General features: G+C 36.6%; 1 long non-coding RNA gene across 1 annotated transcript; it reads left to right on the top strand.

Moving 5' to 3' along the window:
* Positions 1–16,806: 16,806 nt before the first annotated feature.
* LOC143733182 (uncharacterized) lies at positions 16,807–17,400 on the top strand. The gene is made up of 2 exons (XR_013201286.1): positions 16,807–16,959; positions 17,225–17,400. It is a non-coding gene; the product is annotated as an uncharacterized LOC143733182 (long non-coding RNA).
* Positions 17,401–18,486: the final 1,086 nt, after the last annotated feature.

An 18,486-nucleotide genomic window follows, 5' to 3' on the forward strand; every position in this document is an offset into this window, starting at 1 on the left:
CTTATATAAAGCTGATATTTTTTTAATATATATACTCTATATTTATTTTAATCAATATTTAATAAATTAGAAATAAATAAAAAAAACACCTTAAAATAAACATGCTTATACTTTAGATGGCAGCTTCATGAATCTGCAATCCTATTACAGTATTTTCCATAAACTAATTGTTTAAAAATATATGAACAAAAAAAGAAGTAAACACTACTCAGCACGCAGTAGTCTGGTGATTTCCTGCGATAAGATATGAAACGATATGAATATGACACAGTGGACAACTGGATATAGCACAGCATATTTTAAAATGAAGGATTTCAAGTTTTTCGATCGTGTTTGTGAAGCTGATCTTCTGTTCACTTCACACTGACCGACCGTCACTCGCAGGAACACGTTTATGAGGCTACAAACGCACACTTCACAAGACATCACAGCTGGATTCGATTAAATCTGCAAGGTTTGTGAAATTAAATGTTTATTAGATATTCAGAGATTTGTTTAAATGATGTAGATGCGCATTTGCTGAATGTTGACGGTAAATGAGAAAGTATTTTAGCCTGATTGTCTGCCTTTTTCTGTTACAAATAATGTAAAGGCTTTACTTTTTCACCCAACATTTTACTACCTTTGTTTGCCAGTTCTTTCTAACACATTATTAGATATGACTGAGAGAGATCGTGATTCGTAAACTAATGAAGACGGAGAATGCGAAAGCGCTGTGTGATCAGGCGCTGCCATTCTCAGTGCCACCCGTCAAAATAAAAGTCTGGAGCGCCGTCAAAATAAAAGTCACGCTTCCAACACATCGGTTAATCAGAAAAACGTATCGGCCTTGGCGCTATATCGATCGACCACTAGTCTTGGTTTTACTATTTTGAAGCTAAAACAGTTGCATGTCTGCCAGATGTTTGCTGAACAGGAACAGCAGTGCGGTCTGGGGCTAAACGCTTGATCTTTAATGTGTGGGACGTCTTCTCCATGACTGACTGACTTCATGGAAGAGTAATTCTATTGGCCTATTTGTGTATTTTATGTTTGCTGAAGAAGTCTTATGCCCTATTCGGGTGGGATTAGTTCAACAAGGGTAGATGGAGTAATAATGTAATTTTAACACAAGACTACTATAATATTAATGACCAATTCGCACAGGATTAGAAATCTCAGTAAAACTATCAGAAGTGGGAGGGGTAACTAGAATAACTCGTCATTTGCTTCCTGATAACACGAGCGAAAACGCATATAATCTATATAACTAATATATTACAGTTAGTTCCGGTCGAATGATTTATTTATTAAATTCTGATTGGATTCTGTTGGTAATAGGCACTTACCTAAAGCTAAAAGAAGTTCAAGTGCTTTCGAACTTCTTTTTGATCTGAATGGTGTGTGGAAAACACTTGAGTTTTGTCCCACCAGTAGAACACAACTGAATGCTTTTTCAAGCGCCTCCATACTTGAAAAACTGTGGAAAACCACTTTTAAACAGGAAATGGCGGAATATTTACGTACATAATTGGGTCAATGACTTATAAGGATATTCAGCAGGCCAATTTTAAAATACAAAAAAAAATAATACCTGTTGCAATTGTTCAAACATTAAGGATGTTGTGTACACATAAATTCATATAAAAAAAAATATTTAAGTGATTTTAGTGTTTCTTCATCTAAATGAATTGGCCATAGCCTTAAAAAATGTCATGTGGTGTGACCGTGATTTATCTTAAAATTAATTAATTTCCTTAACATTTTTTTTACAAGTTCTTAGTAGTTAAATTGTTTAGAAACAAAGTATTTGCATTTCTTTTACATCTTTTTGTTCTATAATTTTAGACTTGTCGCCTTAAATCTAGTTAACAGACTTATTTTTCCTGTAAATCACATAAAACTGATACATTTTTTTTAAAAATATCATTCACTTAAGCATACTTTATCAGTGATTCATATTTCAGCCACAGAAATAAGATATTTTATTTTAAATTGAATACAGAGATTGCTTTTATTGGTCGCACCACATGATGAGTGGTCGCTCCAAATGACAACGAAGACCTTATATAGTTAAAAATCTATTTAAAGAGATCAATGAACAACGCATTTTATGCAAAAACTAGATTTAAACCAAATTTTATGCAAAATTCACAGCATTTTCCTGAACACAAACATATTATAAACATTTTTTTTAAATATAAAAATCACATCGCAAACATAAGTGCACCATTTCATTTAACTTGACTTAGAATTTCTTTCTAACAAATAATAATGTTATAGATATAAATACAAATATTGTATATAGGTAACATTTGGGGTCAATAGTTTTTATTGGTCAAAGTAATTAATACTTTTATTAATCAAGGACAAATTAAATTGATACTAAAATTACAGTAAAGATTTTTAGGCTAGAATGTTACAAAAGATTCTATTTAAAATAAATGCTGTTCTTTTCAACTTTCTATTCATCAAATAGTCCTGACATATAAAATGTATCACAGTTTCCACAATTTCCAGTAGTAACAAAAATAGTATAACTAAAATCCTCAATCCGGAAATTGAGCGCTCGATCTAGAGCATAGATCAGCATCGATACTAATCAAGTTTCTTGAGCAGCAAATCATTATATTATACTGATTTCTGAAGGATCATGTGACACTGAAGACTGGAGTAATGATGCTGAAAATTTAGCTTTGATCACAGGAATAAATTACAGTTTACTATATATATTCACATAGAAACCAGCTATTTTAAACTGTAATAATACTTCACTCTTATCCTAGCAAGGTAGTCCACTCTTCCTGCAGGGTCAGAATTTTTACTTCAATTGGCATTGGCATCTGGTAAAATAGATTAAAAATAGTTTTAAATAAATAAATAGGCAATAATAAATACATTACTAATAAATGCATAATTACTAAACTAAAATTACATGCTATAACTTTTTGTTGCATTTTTCTCATATTTTACAAAGAGTAAACATAAACCGTCTGAAATATTTTTAAAAAATCGCAAATTGCATAAAAATCTATTCCAAATTATACTAAATTAAAGTACTTTTTGTATATAAACCATCAATTGAATATAAAAGCACAAAACATACCAATCATTACAAAGGTCTATTTCTATAAATATTTTTCCTATTTGAGAGAATTACAAACCTGCTTGTGGCTTCCATGGGTCCTTGGTAAATTGGTATATGATGTAACTTCCTGTGTTTGAATAGTTTTCAACATAAAAGTCCCAAAATGGTAGTTCCTTGATGGTCGCACCACATGATATTTCATAAAATGGACATTGTAGGACAAAGTTTGTTTGTATATTATGATGGAAATATAACTACAAATGCTTTGATTTTTTTTACAGAATTAAAAAACACTTTGGAAATCATGCCAAAGAGTGCAGAAAATATTTTTTAATAAATTTAGAGTAATTTCAAAGATGTTTTCAAAACAGAAGTTAGGGCCGGACGGTCGCACCACATGATATTTTGACACTTCAAATATCAAAAAAAGTTACAAATAACTATGTTTTTTTAAAAGTTAAAGTGAGTACATACATGGGAGATGTAATACAAATACGGTATCTTTTTATGCATTTAAACCCGTTTTTACCTGAACAAATGCAATTGGACAGAAAATTTAGGCGTCACGTCATTGACCCAATTACAGCTTTTAGACGGGATTAGCATTACCTGAGGACCTTTTTCCAGAAGGTAAAAGTCTCCGTAATCTTCACTGATGTTGTCCGTATTGATAACTGAGATGGCACATTCAGACGGGACTAAAATCACTGAGAAACTCTGGTAATAATGACTTTACCCCAACTCTCCATGTTAAACTAATCCAGTCCGAATGGGACTTTTGTTTCACAATTTTGTGTTTTACATGCTATGTATGTGTAAAGTCTTAGCTGGAATTAATCTTTAAAAACGATTTATAATGATAGCTTGACTTTCTCATTTGAATAAATGTTGGCTTGTGGTCATCTTGTGTCCCATGTGTTGAATAAGGATCTCCATGGTGCTGTAATATAAGTCAACTAAAGGAGAGTTTATTGAGACAGAATACAAGACAAACCGTGACATCTAAAACACTTGATTTAGACCCGATTAAGACAAACCTCACCAACAGACTTTACATGAACACAGCTAGACAAAAGACAATGGGCTATTTATGCACAAAGACTAATGATTAACAAGAAACACTATAAACCAATGAGAAAACAGAACTGAGAAACACATCACTAAAACAACCAATCGGAACATGACAAGGGAAGCACATGAAATGCATGACAAACAGGAAATATGACTGAATTTTTACAAAATAAAAGACATGAAAACAAGCTTAACAAAATGGGACCGATGCATAAATAGTCTTGTTATGTATTTAATAATTTTTATTTATTTTAAAAAAAGTCCATTCAATTACAAAAACTTTCTCATTCAATCATAACATGTATGTTTTTAAAGAAGTCTCTTCTGTTAACCAAGGTTGAATTTATTTTAAAAAAAAGATATAGTAAAAACAGTAATATTTTAAAATATTTAAAATAACTTTTCTATTGAATTTTAAAATACAATTCTTTCCTCTGATGGCAAAGCTGAATTTTCAGTGTCACATGATCCTTCAGAAATCATTCTAATATAAAAAAATTGTGATTCTTAATATTTGTGTGTAAACTGTGATGTTTCTTCAGTATTCTTTGATGATTATTCACTGTTTAAAAATAAAAATGTAACCCGTCTTTGCTGAAAAACAAAAACAAACAAATGTACTGACGTCGAGGGTTGTACATATGAAGTGCACGAGGACAAATATAACAATGGAACAGTCTTTCATGAAATAACTTGCGTAACAGGTATAAAACAACAAAATAATGAAGTAGACTGAACAGAACACAGGGCTTAAACACACAGAGCAAACGAGGAACTAAACGGACCGGTCAACAGGACAACAGGTGAACGGAAAACGTCAATCACACGTGAAAACTGCCACAGGGAAATACAGAAACAGAATATGTATGGTGCAACTGACCACAGGCTTTGGAGTGTATATATATATATATATATATATATATATATATATTGTTTTGTTTCAACGTCTGTTCTTTTGTTTTTGAGTCTCAAAAACGTGATAAAATATTACTATACTGTATTTATAAGATTAGTAATTAGAATCAAGAAACTAACATTTCTTTAAAAATAAATTATAGACAATATCTTTCTTTTCTTTTTTACTGTTTAATAAAAGAAATGACAGAGGAAGGCGCTGTTTCAAGAGATTTTCCCCAAGATTGTCTATTTCTCTGCTCTGAGCTTGTGGAAAACATAAAGGCCTAGTGTGTTAAAATGCTGAGAGAAACTACAGTGATTATGAGCAGCATTAATAATGTAAGCTTTGTCTGCAGATGTGGGATTTTTAATAAAGACACTGAGCAATGCCTTACGTTTGGATGCCACACAGTGCTTGTTCTTTGGTGGAAAAAAAGAGTAAAATGGAGTTGCTAGATTAGAAAAATATATTTCCAAGACCCTTGTGATTTCGGGTAGTAACCGGAGCACAAAAAACACTACAAAATTCAACTGCTTTACGGCATACATAGTTTTTCTTCGTTTGTGATGTTTTTCATAAAATCATGCATCATACTCTACCTTGTCTGTGGCCATTGTTGATTCCAAAGCCGGTGCTGGATAAACAGCGAGCGTGCGTGTGCGACAGTCGGCTGCGCTAGGCTAAATTATTTACGACAGCATTAATGGACAATTCCACTTCCAAACTGTAGGGCGACCGCAGAGGAAAAGTTCCTTGGTGTTGCTTTAACCTAAATGTATGTTGTAAAATGCATGCAAATTGTATTTGTGTCTTAATTAGTTTAACAACCTCTCAAAATACCTGCACAAACAAAGCTGTGAAAGCACACTATGTATAACAATTAATTTTTCTGCCATTCTTAAAGGGATAGTTCACCCAAAAATGAAAACTCTGTCAGTAATTACTCTCCCTCATGTTGTTCAACCCCGTAAGACCTTCGTTCATTTTCGGAACACAAATTAAGATATTTTTAATTAAATCTGAGAGCTGGATCACTCCTCCATAGGCTTCTAAGGGATTGAAACTTGTTCCCCGCAAAAGTTACATTTTACATTTACATTTAGTCATTTAGCAGACGCTTTTATCCAAAGCGACTTACATTTGATGGTTAAACCAAGCGAGTCATCATGGAGAGGCAAAAACCACGCAAGAAGTGCTCAGAATATAAAGTTCAAACATTGCTCAGAGTAGCATAAACCAGACAAGCGAAGATTTCAAGAGAAAGTTTTTTTTTTTTTTTTTTTTCTATGTTAAGTGCTCACGGAAGAGATGAGTTTTCAGTTGTCTTTTGAATGCTGTCAGGGATTCTGCATTACGGACGAGGGTGGGTAGGTCATTCCACCAGCATGGAACCGTGAATGAGAATGTTCTGGACAGTGATTTTATGCCTCGCTGTGAAGGCACCACGAGCCGTCGCTCCTTGGCCGATCGTAGGCTTCTGGTAGGGGTGTAGACCCGTAGGAGCGGGTGAAAGTAGGAGGGAGCTGAGCCGGTGGACAATCTGTAAGCAAGTGTCAGCGCCTTGAACTTGATTCGAGCAGCGAGTGGTAGCCAATGCAGGGAGATGAACAGCGGAGTGACGTGGGCCCTTTTGGGCTCGTTGAAGACAAGACGAGCAGCAGCATTCTGGATCATTTGTTAGGGTTTAGTTGCACATGATGGAAGACCAGCTAGAAGAGCATTGCAGTAATCAAGCCTAGAAATAACCAGGGCCTGGACAAGAAGTTGTGTTGCATGCTCAGTTACGAAAGGCCTGATCTTCCTGATGTTGTGCATTGCAAACCTGCATGATCGAGCTGTCTTTGAAATGTGGTCTGTGAAGGTTAGCTGGTCATCAAAGATTACTCCAAGATTTCTGACTGACCTTGATGGGGTGATTGAGGTTGAGTCTAGCTGGATAGTGAAGTCGTGCTGTAGAGACGGATTGGCAGGGAGGACGAGAAGCTCAGTCTTTGCCAGATTGAGCTGCAGGTGATGTTCCTTCATCCATGCCGAGATGTCCGCCAGACAGCTTGAGATACGTGCAGCTACTGTGGGATCGTCTGGTTGAAATGAGAGGTAGAGCTGGGTGTCATCAGCATAGCAGTGGTAAGAGAAACCATGTGCCTGTATGATGGGTCCCAGTGATGTGGTGTAAATGGAGAAGAGGAGGGGTCCAAGGACTGACCCCTGGGGAACCCCTGTGGTCAGTCGATGTGCTTTGGATATCTTGCCTCTCCATGCGACCCTGAATGACCTACCTGTGAGATAGGACTCAAACCAGTGGAGGGAAGATCCAGTGATGCCCAGTGATGAGAGGGTGGACAGAAGGATCTGATGAGTCACAGTGTCGAAGGCAGCAGACAGGTCTAGGAGAATGAGAACTGATGATTTGGAAGCAGCTTTAGCGATCCGCAGGGCTTCTGTGACTGAAAGTAATGCGGTCTCGGTCGAATGCCCTTTCTTGAAGCCAGATTGGTTAACATCCAGCTGGTTGTTCAGAGACAGGAAAGATGATACTTGGTTGAAAGCAACTCGTTCAAGTGTTTTTGCAATGAAAGGTAGGAGAGAGACAGGTCTGTAATTCTCTAGAAGTGATGTGTTTAATGTTGGTTTTTTAAGCAGTGGGGTTACCCGAGCCTGCTTAAATGCTGTAGGAAAAATGCCAGTATGGAGGGATGAGTTATTAATGAGTTATTAGTTATTATTACAATGTCTTTAAAAGTTATTAAAGACATCGTTAAAATAGTCCAAGTGACTACAGTGGCTCAATCTTAAGTTTATCAAACGATGAGAATACTTTTTGTGCACAAAAACAAACAAAAATAACGACTTTATTTCAACTATTCATTTCCTTCTCTGTGGGCCTCGAGTCAGTTCACTAGTATAACAGCGCAGCGCTTCTGTTGTTGTACGTCACACGCATCACACACATGACCAGCGTCGGCCAATAGTGAGCCTACGTGTGACGTACAACACAGCAGCGCTGCGCTGTTACACTAGTGAACTCACTCGAGGCCCACAGAGACTGACATTAATAGTTCAAATAAAGTCGTTATTTTTTTAGGGTTTTTCGGGGCTGGCAAGTTTCAATCCCTTAGAAGACTATAGAGGAGTGATCCAGCTCTCAGATTTAATAAAAAATATCTTAAATTGTGTTTCGAAGATGAACGAAGGTCTTACGGGGTTGGAACAACATGAGGGAGAGTAATTACTGACAAAATTTACATTTTTGGGTGAACTATCCCTTTAAATACTCTAATATCCTCTAATACTCGAATCAATGATTCTGTTGTTTTCTGATATTCAGTGCACTGATGTACACACACATAGGCATCTAACTTCTAGTGTGAGCAGAAATCTTGCAGCTGAACTGATTAGAGAACAGTCCCTCCAGCACAAGCGGATCCAGGCAAACACTAAACCCTTCTTTCCTCTTCATTTGTTTGCTGAATCTATTTACATAGTGACCCGCTCATAAATACTGAGCTCATATCAAAACCATATTCTGATTGTCACTGTGCCATTGTGTCCACAGAGCTGTAGTTTCAGGTCTTCGGGAGAATAAAGACAGAGGAATGATGGTTATGCTTGCAGGAGCAAAAATCTGAATAAATGCAAACATTTCGTTTATAAAATGTAAGCGTGTGTGTGTGTGTGTGTGTGTGTGTGTTTGTACCTACTTAACCATATTTCACCATAAGTTTGGACAAACCTGACAAAAACTTTTTTTTTTAAATTAAAGGGGGACTTTAATTGTAAAAATGGAGAAAGCTTTTCTGGTAGGGTTAGGTTATACAGTGTCCCCATTTAGTGTGTGTGTGGTTCGGGTAAATAGACAAAATATCCCCATAAGGATGGCAGATTCTGAAATCCTTGTCCTTGTGGGGAATTGTTTTAGTCGACTTCTTAATCATTCAGAATTATGTTGTTTAAAAATGTAAAAATACAGAAAGTTGTCTGTGATGGATGGGTAGGTTTAGTGTAAGGGGAGAGAATATACAGTTTGTACAGGATAAAAACCATTATGTCTATGGAAAGTCCCAATAAAACATAAAAAAAACACGTGTGTATAAATGAGAGACTTCTTTAAAATTTAAAAATTATAAAGTTCTTTGAAAATTATAAATGTATATATACATATATATATATATATAGTATTTATAATATAATATTAATTATATTATATATATATATAATATATAATTATATATATATATATATAATATATTATTATATATTATATAATATATATATATAATTTTATATAATATGTAGTAATTTATAGTAGCAGTAAATTTACTACTGATTTAGTTTTTAAAATATTGTATTAAAGTATTTTTAGTGAGAGGCATGACTTAATGAGAATTATCATTATAGGAAAAAGAATTACAAAAACAGGTCCAAATGCATTATGCTAATGACAGCCAACGATGATGAAATAATGTCACAATGCTAAAACTATGAATAGTTCTTAATGCAAAATATAATTTCTTTATTTTGTTTTTCTTTTTGATTTTGGAGTGAAATAACATTCTGAACATTTCTTTGAAAAAAAGTATAGTAAAAAGAAATGTGTCGGTACTGTGGTGGTATTTCTAATATAGCCTATATATTTGGAACTTTCCATAGCATGTGAAGTTATTTCAGTTTATTTGCAGTTTACCACTGAATGTTTATTAATTTATCATTTGGAAATATGTGCTCTCTCTGTGAATGTCTAAAATGACCTGAAGGATCGCTTTTAGTTTATGCATTGAAACACGATACTAATCACATTGTACATCTTGTCCTTTCATTTTTGTTTGTGTACATGTTACCATGGCGAAGAGAACCATCACTCTCTCGGAATCCTAAAGAATGCAGAGCTTTGCACACACAAACGCAAGAAAGCTTTTGGATTTATTCTGACATCATTGTTCTTTCACAGCCGGCCCAGCTGATCCCCTTATTTTGAGCGGCACAGGGCGACGACACCATTACTTGCAGTTCATGACACTAGAAGTGTAAAACCACCTTGCTTAGATATTAATACAGCTTCTGCACGTTTCAGAAGATTTTGAGGTCAGGTGACTTCGCCTATTATACAGTATGGCCCATAAAACATCCTGTTTCTTTTAATGGATAGGTTCCACTGGCAGCAAGCACAAGCAACACAAAGCCTCTTTCATCTCCGTGTAAGTTTAAATTTTGTTTCCTTCTTGGGAGTAATAGATGCTACATGCTATTATTTACTAAAAGGTTTGGCGTGCAGCCCGGAGCCTTGGGAAGACTCCTGCTGCCGGACCCAAGCCTGCGAACAAGCAAACCGGTGTTGTGCCGAATTTTGACCCCCGCCAAATTACTACCCCCCTAGCATTGGTAGGTTTAGGATTAGTTGTGGGGGAGGGGTTAGGATTAGGGGTGGGGTTAGGATTAGGCAATCAGGTACTGACTTCAACGAGGGGGGTAATAATTTGGCAGGGGGTCGAAATTCGGCACAACACCGGCACTTCCCTCTCATGCAATCTGAATATCTCACTGAAACTTCTTAACATATTATATATAGAAATGCATTCTCAATTTTAACCTTTTAGGGTACGTTTACACGATGTACTAAAAACGGAAGAGTTTTTCCTTTGCGTTTTTCACGTACAGACGAAAATGTGGTCAAAACAATCCGAAAACAACTAAAAATGCTGTATGATTCATGCCGGGCCAGTAGTTGGCGATGCGACTTTGCGAAGAAACACTATGTACATATAGACTGCACACGTAATACACATGCATTTTCACAAATTTGCGTTTTTTGTAGTTTACACAGAGATAATAACGGTATTATTTTCAAAAACTTGCACTTTGAAACCAGTTTTCAAAAGTTTGTGTTTTCAGGCCCTCAAAACGGCGTTGTCTCGGTTTCAGTAGCCGGATGGTTAAAGCAAACCTTACCATATCTACTAGAGTGCTCACTGATCTATTCAAGAACATCTGGAATAAAGACATCATCCCTGAGGATTGGTCCAAATGCCTCATTATCAAGCTTCCAAGAAGGGTAACCTTCGAAATTGTGACAACTGGCAGGGCATCTTTCGAATTTTGCTGAATCCTTCTGTCCAGAATTGAAGTAGCCATTAGCCCCTTTTTGGTAATTCTAGGAACTCGGTTCTAGGAACTAGCAACCAAAATCATTCTCATTATATCATTCCTCTCACTAAAAATAATTTTAAACAATATTTTAATATTCTGGTTGAGTTAACACAGCATTTAATTTCAACCACCATTTTTCAAAAACTGTTGTGGTGCGCGCAGTCCTACGTCTCCGGACTAATTTGCCTAATACTGACGGTACTTTAGACTGCGGTGAAACCATAGACAGTATAAGAAGTGGACAGAGCCATCTCATTGGAACTTAGTTGAGACATTTGAAGCCCATTTTTAGCGATTTTTTAGCACTTTCCGTTCCTGACGCGCAGACTCAAACCGACTCAAACTAAGCTTGATGACGTGAGCAACCTGTCTGACAGACGTAAATCTTCTAGTAGCTGTGCGTGAAAATTGCCAAAGTTAATCACTTCATATGTATTCACTTGCCACTATCGAATTATTTCCAATTCCCCAAAAACGTTGTTGAAAATGTTTTTGGAACTTTGTTCCGCCCAGACCTGTTGCTTTCTGCGTTTCACCGCGGTCTAAAGTACCGTGAAGATTAGGCAAATTAGTCTGGAGACGTAGGACTGCGCGCACCACAACAGATTTTAAAAAATGGTGGTTGAAATTAAATACTGTGGTAACTCAACCAATCAGCATGTTCTGACAGTGCCCAAGTCCCACTGAAAGTTCCTCAACTTTGTAAAATTACTACCTCGCAAGCAGGGACATTCTGAGGGGAAAATTTCTACCCGGAAATTTATTTAGACCCTGGTTCCTGCAGTCGAAAGACACAGAGTACCAGCCCAAAGTCCCTAGTTCCTGGGGAAAGTTTCTGCGGTGGAAGCACCGCTTAAGTAAGTGTGTGTGTGTGTGTGTGTGTGTGTGTGTGTGTGTGTGTGTGTGTGTGTGTGTGTGTGTGTGTGTGTGTGTGTGTGTGTGTGTGTGTGTGTGTGTGTGTGTGTGTGTGTGTGTGTGTGTGTGTGCGCGTACGTGTGTGTGGTGTTCAGGTAAACCTTATGTTATTAGGACAAAATACCCCATAAGGTTGGCAATCTCTAAAATCCTTGTGCTTGTGGGGATATTGTTTGGTCCCTATGAGGAAAACAGCTTATAAATCATGCAGAATTATGTTTTTTGAAAATGTGAATAATGCAGAAAGTTTTCTGTAGGTTTAGGGGTAGGGGTAGTGTAAGGGCTGAGAATGTACAGTATACAAATCATTATGTCTATGGAAAGTCCCCATAAAACAAGTGTGTGTAAATGTACTGCTGATTTAGTTTTTAAAATATTGTATTAAAGTATTTTTAGTGAGAGGCATGATATAATGAGAATTATTTTAGGAAAAAATGACAATAACACATCCAAATGCATTATGGTAATAAAGGCTACAATCTGTGTGTGTACACGGCTTTTTCAAAGATGGCGGTTGCTGGCGTTTCACATGTGTTCAGCTAACAACCACTGGTAGTTCCTATTGTGCTGGGTTAGACCCCCAAAAGTCATTCCTAGAACTAAAATCGTTTCCAGTTCCTGCGGTGCAAACACACCAAAATTGGGTACTTTCACCATTAGTTCTAGGAACATAAACAGGTTCCTCCGGTGCGAAAGCCCCTATTGACCTCAGGCTGAGACAAGAGCAGGCTGGTTTCAGGAAGGGGAATATGTTAACTTCATTGACTTCAAAAAGGCTTTTGTCAGCCAACACCGTGACACATTGTGGAAGATATGAAAGCTTTAGCTTAAGTTCTGCCAGGAAGACTTAATTACTACGTCACTTATTACCTTCACATCTATCCTATCACATCCTTATACTCGCCGTATAAAAGATTGGTACTTACACACGTTTGAGCTGCGCCCCTGTCTTCGTCTTCAGGCAGGAAATGCAGATCCGCTACCCTCGGATTATGAACTACGGACGCGGCCTAGGCCAAAGAACTATAAATAATTGCTTGCTGGGCTGTCAATAAATTAATACTTTGTTACATCATATCTCCTGAGTCTTTCTGGAAGATCTTGCATGCCAATGGAATCCCTCAGAAGATGGTTACACTGACTGAACTATTCTATCTGCAGTTTGGGTTTATCGTACCCCTAACTTTTCAGTGAAGTCAGGGGTAAAGCAAGGATGCGTCATCTCACCAATCCCGTTCCTGGTAGCCATTGGTTGGATCAAGAGACAAACAACATCAGACAAGCCTTGAGGCATACAGTGCACTCTCTTCCAACAGCTTGAAGACCTTGATTTTGCAGACGATGTAGCTCTTTTGTCATTTATGCATGCCCACCTACAAGAAAAGACTGACAGTCAACTTTGCGAAGAAAATGGGCCTCAACATAAACACAGCCAAAACCCAAGTGATGCGCATTAATGTAAGATCTCATGAACCAATTATTCTGAATGGAAGTCCTCTTGAAGATGTTGAGGAGTTCATCTACCTTGGCAGTCTGTTGAGCAAGGTAGCGTAAAATGGCTTGGGCATGTCCTTCGGATAGACCAGAACCGCATCCTAAAAGTAGCTATAAGCTGGAGACCACATGGAGACCAAGGAAGGCCAAAGACAACCTGGATGAGGACTGTAGAAGCTGAACTAAAAGCAAGTCAAGTCACCTTCATTTATATAGCGCTTTTAACAATATGATTGTTTCAAAGCAGCTTTACTGTGATAATAGGAAATTAAAGTAACAGAGATTGTTTTGGCTTTACAGCAGCTCTAGAATAAAGTTATTGTCTAGCTAAAGTTAGTTTTGATTGATTCACTTCCATCGCAACATTCATTAGTTACTAACTTAGGGGCTGCTAACACGACACCGTTCTAACAGAAAATCCTTAATGCGATCCGGCCGCTCATTTGCACAAAACAGTGTCTGGTGGCTCTAGAACACAAACCATGAAATAGGTTCCTAGGTTCAAGCCTTGAAAAATGTATAATACAGGATTTTTTTCCGTTTCCGCGTAGCCACGTGAACCGGAATTATCCCGACAACATTTTATCTGTACAGAGGTAAAGGGAAGGAGCCCTTCACAGTGGAGAGAATAGTGGACACTTCAGGACTGCATTGTCGTCGTGTCAGGCGCAGGTCCTTCTTCAGATCTGGATTCGGCCTGGATCCGGCGGACTGCGGTAAATCTCGGGATGAACAGAGAGACTAATATTAGCGTAGACGCCATCCTTCTTATGATGTAACAAGTACATCAGGATTTATGGGAAGTGTTCCCGGTTCCGGCTGACCTAATCTATGCAGCCTAACATTGAATTGTAGAAATCGATAGTGTATTATGTGTATGCTAGGTCAAAGAGATGTGTTTTTAGTCTAGATTTGAACTGACAGACTGTGTCTTCTTCCCGGACAATGTTAAGAAGACTGTTCCAAAGTTTTGGTGCTAAATAGGAAAAGGATCTACTGCCAGCAGTCGAATTTGATATTCTAGGTATTATCAACTGGCTGGAGTTTTGAGATCGCAATAGACGTGAAGGACTATAATGCATTAAGAGCTCGCTCAAGTATTGGGGAGGTAAACCATTTAGTGTTTTGTAAGTAATCAGCAATATCTTAAAATGTATACAATGTTTAATAAGGAGCCACTGCAGTGTTGACAGAACCGGGCTAATATGGTTATACTTCCTGGTTCTAGTAAGAACTCTAGTGGCTGCGTTTTGGACCAGTTGTAGTTTGTTTATTAAGCGTGCAGGGCAACCACCCATAATAGCATTACAATAATCTAGCCTTGATGTCATGCATGCACATAACCTACACCTATCATGGGGTTGCAAACACAACATGCTGCCAAGGGTAAAATAAGATGGAAGCAGATTGTCACAGCCTTATTTTCCATAGAATAAGATGAAGCATAAATTAAGTAAAAACGCCTTTGTAGTGTAAATAAGCGGCCAAAACGCATACGTTTTCTGTTTTTAGTTGAAAATGTTGTCATGTAAACGACTGTTACGCACTGCTCTGACACACGGTTAGAAGACCCAAACGCCGCTTTTTAGGGGTAATCCACAATCGTAATCCACATATCAGGCAAATGGTCAAAACACAGGGCAATCCAAGAAACCAGGCAGAAGATCAGAACCATAATACAGGAAACCAGCGGAAGTGCTCAGAAATGCAGTGTAACAATAACAAGACTTGGCAAAGAGTGAATGAAAACACAGGGATTATATAGTTAACAGGTTAATGAGACAGTTGGAAGTAATAAAGCATAATAAGTCCAAGCAATGGGTTATGGGAATTTAAAGGGATAATTCACCCAAAAATGAAAATTCTGTCCGTATTTACTCTCCCTCATGTTGATCAACCCCGTAAGACCTTCGTTCATCTTCGGGACACAAATTAAGATATTTTTTAAATTAAATCTGAGAGCTGGATCACTCCTCCATAGGCTTCTAAGGGATTGACACTTGTTCCCCGAAAAGTTATTAAAGACATTGTTAAAATAGTCCAAGTGACTACAGTGGCTCAATCTTAAGTTTATCAAGCGACGAGAATACTTTCTGTGCACAAAAAAAACAAAAAATACGACTTTATTTCAACTATTCATTTCCTTCTCTGTGGGCCTCGAGTCAGTTCACTAGTATAACAGCGTAAGCTTCTGTTGTTGTACGTCACACGCATCACACACATGACCAGCGTCGGCCAATAGTGAGCCTACGTGTGACTTACAACACAGAAGAGTTGTTACACTAGTGAACTGACTCGAGACCCACAGAGAAGGAAATGAATAGTTGAAATAGAGTCGTATTTTTTGTTTTTTTCCCACAAAAAGTATTCTTGTCGCTTGATAAACTTAAGATTGAGCCACTGTAGTCACTTGGACTATTTTAACAATGTCTTTAATAACTTTTCGGCGAACAAGTTTCAATCCCTCGGAAGCCTATGGAGGAGTGATCCAGCTTTCAGATTTAATCAAAAATATCTTAATTTGTGTTCGGAAGATGGGGAGTTGAACCTGGCCATAGGGTCTCGGCAGAGGACCAAAAGCTAAAATGAGCTTTTAATCTAAGCCTAATGTTGTCTCTGTTGTACAGTTCAAAAATACTTAAACATCCCCCAAATAAAAGAATAAAGTATTTATTTGTGAAATATGAGATTACTTGTACTTTTCCGTACCAGAGAAACCACTGTGATCCTTAAAGCGCAAGCCTCCTCTATATGGCTTGGGTATATTGATGATTGTTTGTATTCATCTTTTTTTTAAATAGATTTTGCAAATCACCTGACAAACAGGCCTTCATACTCCACTTTTGTGATTATTGCAATATGTGTGTGAATGCTGTGTATATTATACATAATCTTACTATTACTTGAATGTTGCACATGGGGACATTTAATTTAATATTCAACAATATTATTGATCTGCCTGGATTGACACCATTATATGAGAACTGAACTGAGCTGGACGATGACATCAAGGTTTTCTCCAGAGCGGCTATATAAAATAACTTTTTTTACTACAAAAATGAAACATCAAGCTGAACTATGACACTATTTTCTTCTGCAAACAAACTTTGTTGCATTATTTTCCTGTTATCCCATCTGTAAAGCTGCTTTGAAACAGTCTGTATTTAAAAAAGCGCTATATAAATAAAGGTGACTTGCCTTGACTTGCATACATATATTGATTTAAAAAGTTGATGACTAAAAAAGTTCACTTCTAACCTAGATTCCTGTTCTGGGCTTCCTGAGATACTGTTCCAACATTCCTGAAAGAGTTCCCATGTGTGCCGAACACTTCTTGGCTGCTTTTCCTTCACAATCAGGTCCAAAAAAGGTAGATTTTGTAAAGAAATCCATACAATGGCACAACAAAGCCAACAAAACTTTATTATATTATATTATATTATATTATATTATATTATATTATATTATATTATATTATATTATATTATATTGTTTTTGTATTCTGGGGGATACAAACATTAGAGAGGCCGTGGGAAAAGGCAGGGAAAGTGTATGTCTCATTTCTTGGTTTCATGTTGAAAATTGTGTTTTTTGTGAGTATTTTGATCTGGTGACTTTGTTCATTCTTTGTTTAGCTCGCAGGCAGCATTTAAAAACAACATGACCACCTGTTGTGGGAAATCTACTCAGCTTCAGATAAAAGTTGATATATTTCACATGTTTACAATATTTGGACCGGGCTTACATGTTTAAAAAGTTGTTGTAAGATTATGTTGAAATTTTCTGAATTAAATTTTTACATTTTTCACAATCTGTCTATAAATGTTTTTATCTCAGGGGATATGTTGCCCTTTTAGGGATATAAAATGGCTTTTATGGCTCATATATGCATTGCAAAATAATGATAATTAAAAGTTCCCCAAAAGCCTTTCGTGTCTAATATTTAACATTAACATTAAATATTTTTAAAAGAATTTTGAAAATGATGTTTGAATAATCAAGTAAACCCGAGTTGATTCAGTCCAGTAAAGTTTAACAGAAAAATCTTACATTTACTTTATAAAAATACTTTATTTGATAAAAAAAAAGTATGAACTACCAATCAGATGACGGGAGGCAAGAAGATTGTATACAACAGTTTTTTTCAGCAAAGTTTTGTTCAAATTGATAATTTATAGGCCCTAGAAATTTGCATATTAAATATTATACAGTAGGCTGATATATTCACAAATAGGCATTATTGTTCAACAGAATTTTTAAAAAGAATGTTTAGTTCAAGTTATGAGAGGATAAATGTTTTAAAAATGTCTCTAAAATGTAATAATTGTAATACACATTGCCAAACATTGGCGATACAAACATTAATATAAAAAAAGAAAAGAAAATCATGACATTGTATAAGATGTGTCCTAATAAGATGGAAAATAGCAATAAATTAATTTTCGGATGTCTCTTTATGGTCTTGCCCTTTTTGGGGTTATAATATAATGTACCATAATAATGTAATATACTATAATAATAACAATAATAATAGTATGAAACCCATAGCTGTCAACATTGAACATTGAAAATAAGGGAGATTTCCCGGAATCCATCCCCAAAATAAGGGATTTTTTTACACGATTCTTACCCACAAACTTTTAAAAAAGCACTAATCATTAACAGTCTAAAGAGTTTATAACTACATAGGCCTACATATAGTGTTTGTATGTATATATGAGAGAGAGAGAGAAAGAGACAGTGTGTGTGTGTGTGTGTGTGTGTGTGTGTGTGTGTGTGTGTGTGTGTGTGTGTGTGTGTGTGTGTGTGTGTGTGTGTGTGTGTGTGTGTGTGTGTGTGTGTGTGTGTGTGTGTGTGTGTGAGGTAGAGAGAGACAGAGTGTGTCTGTGTGTGTGTT

Source organism: Siphateles boraxobius, unplaced genomic scaffold (assembly GCF_051911475.1).
Source record: "Siphateles boraxobius isolate OS27281-9 unplaced genomic scaffold, OSU_SipBor_1 92, whole genome shotgun sequence".
NCBI classification, from domain to species: Eukaryota; Metazoa; Chordata; class Actinopteri; order Cypriniformes; family Leuciscidae; genus Siphateles; species Siphateles boraxobius.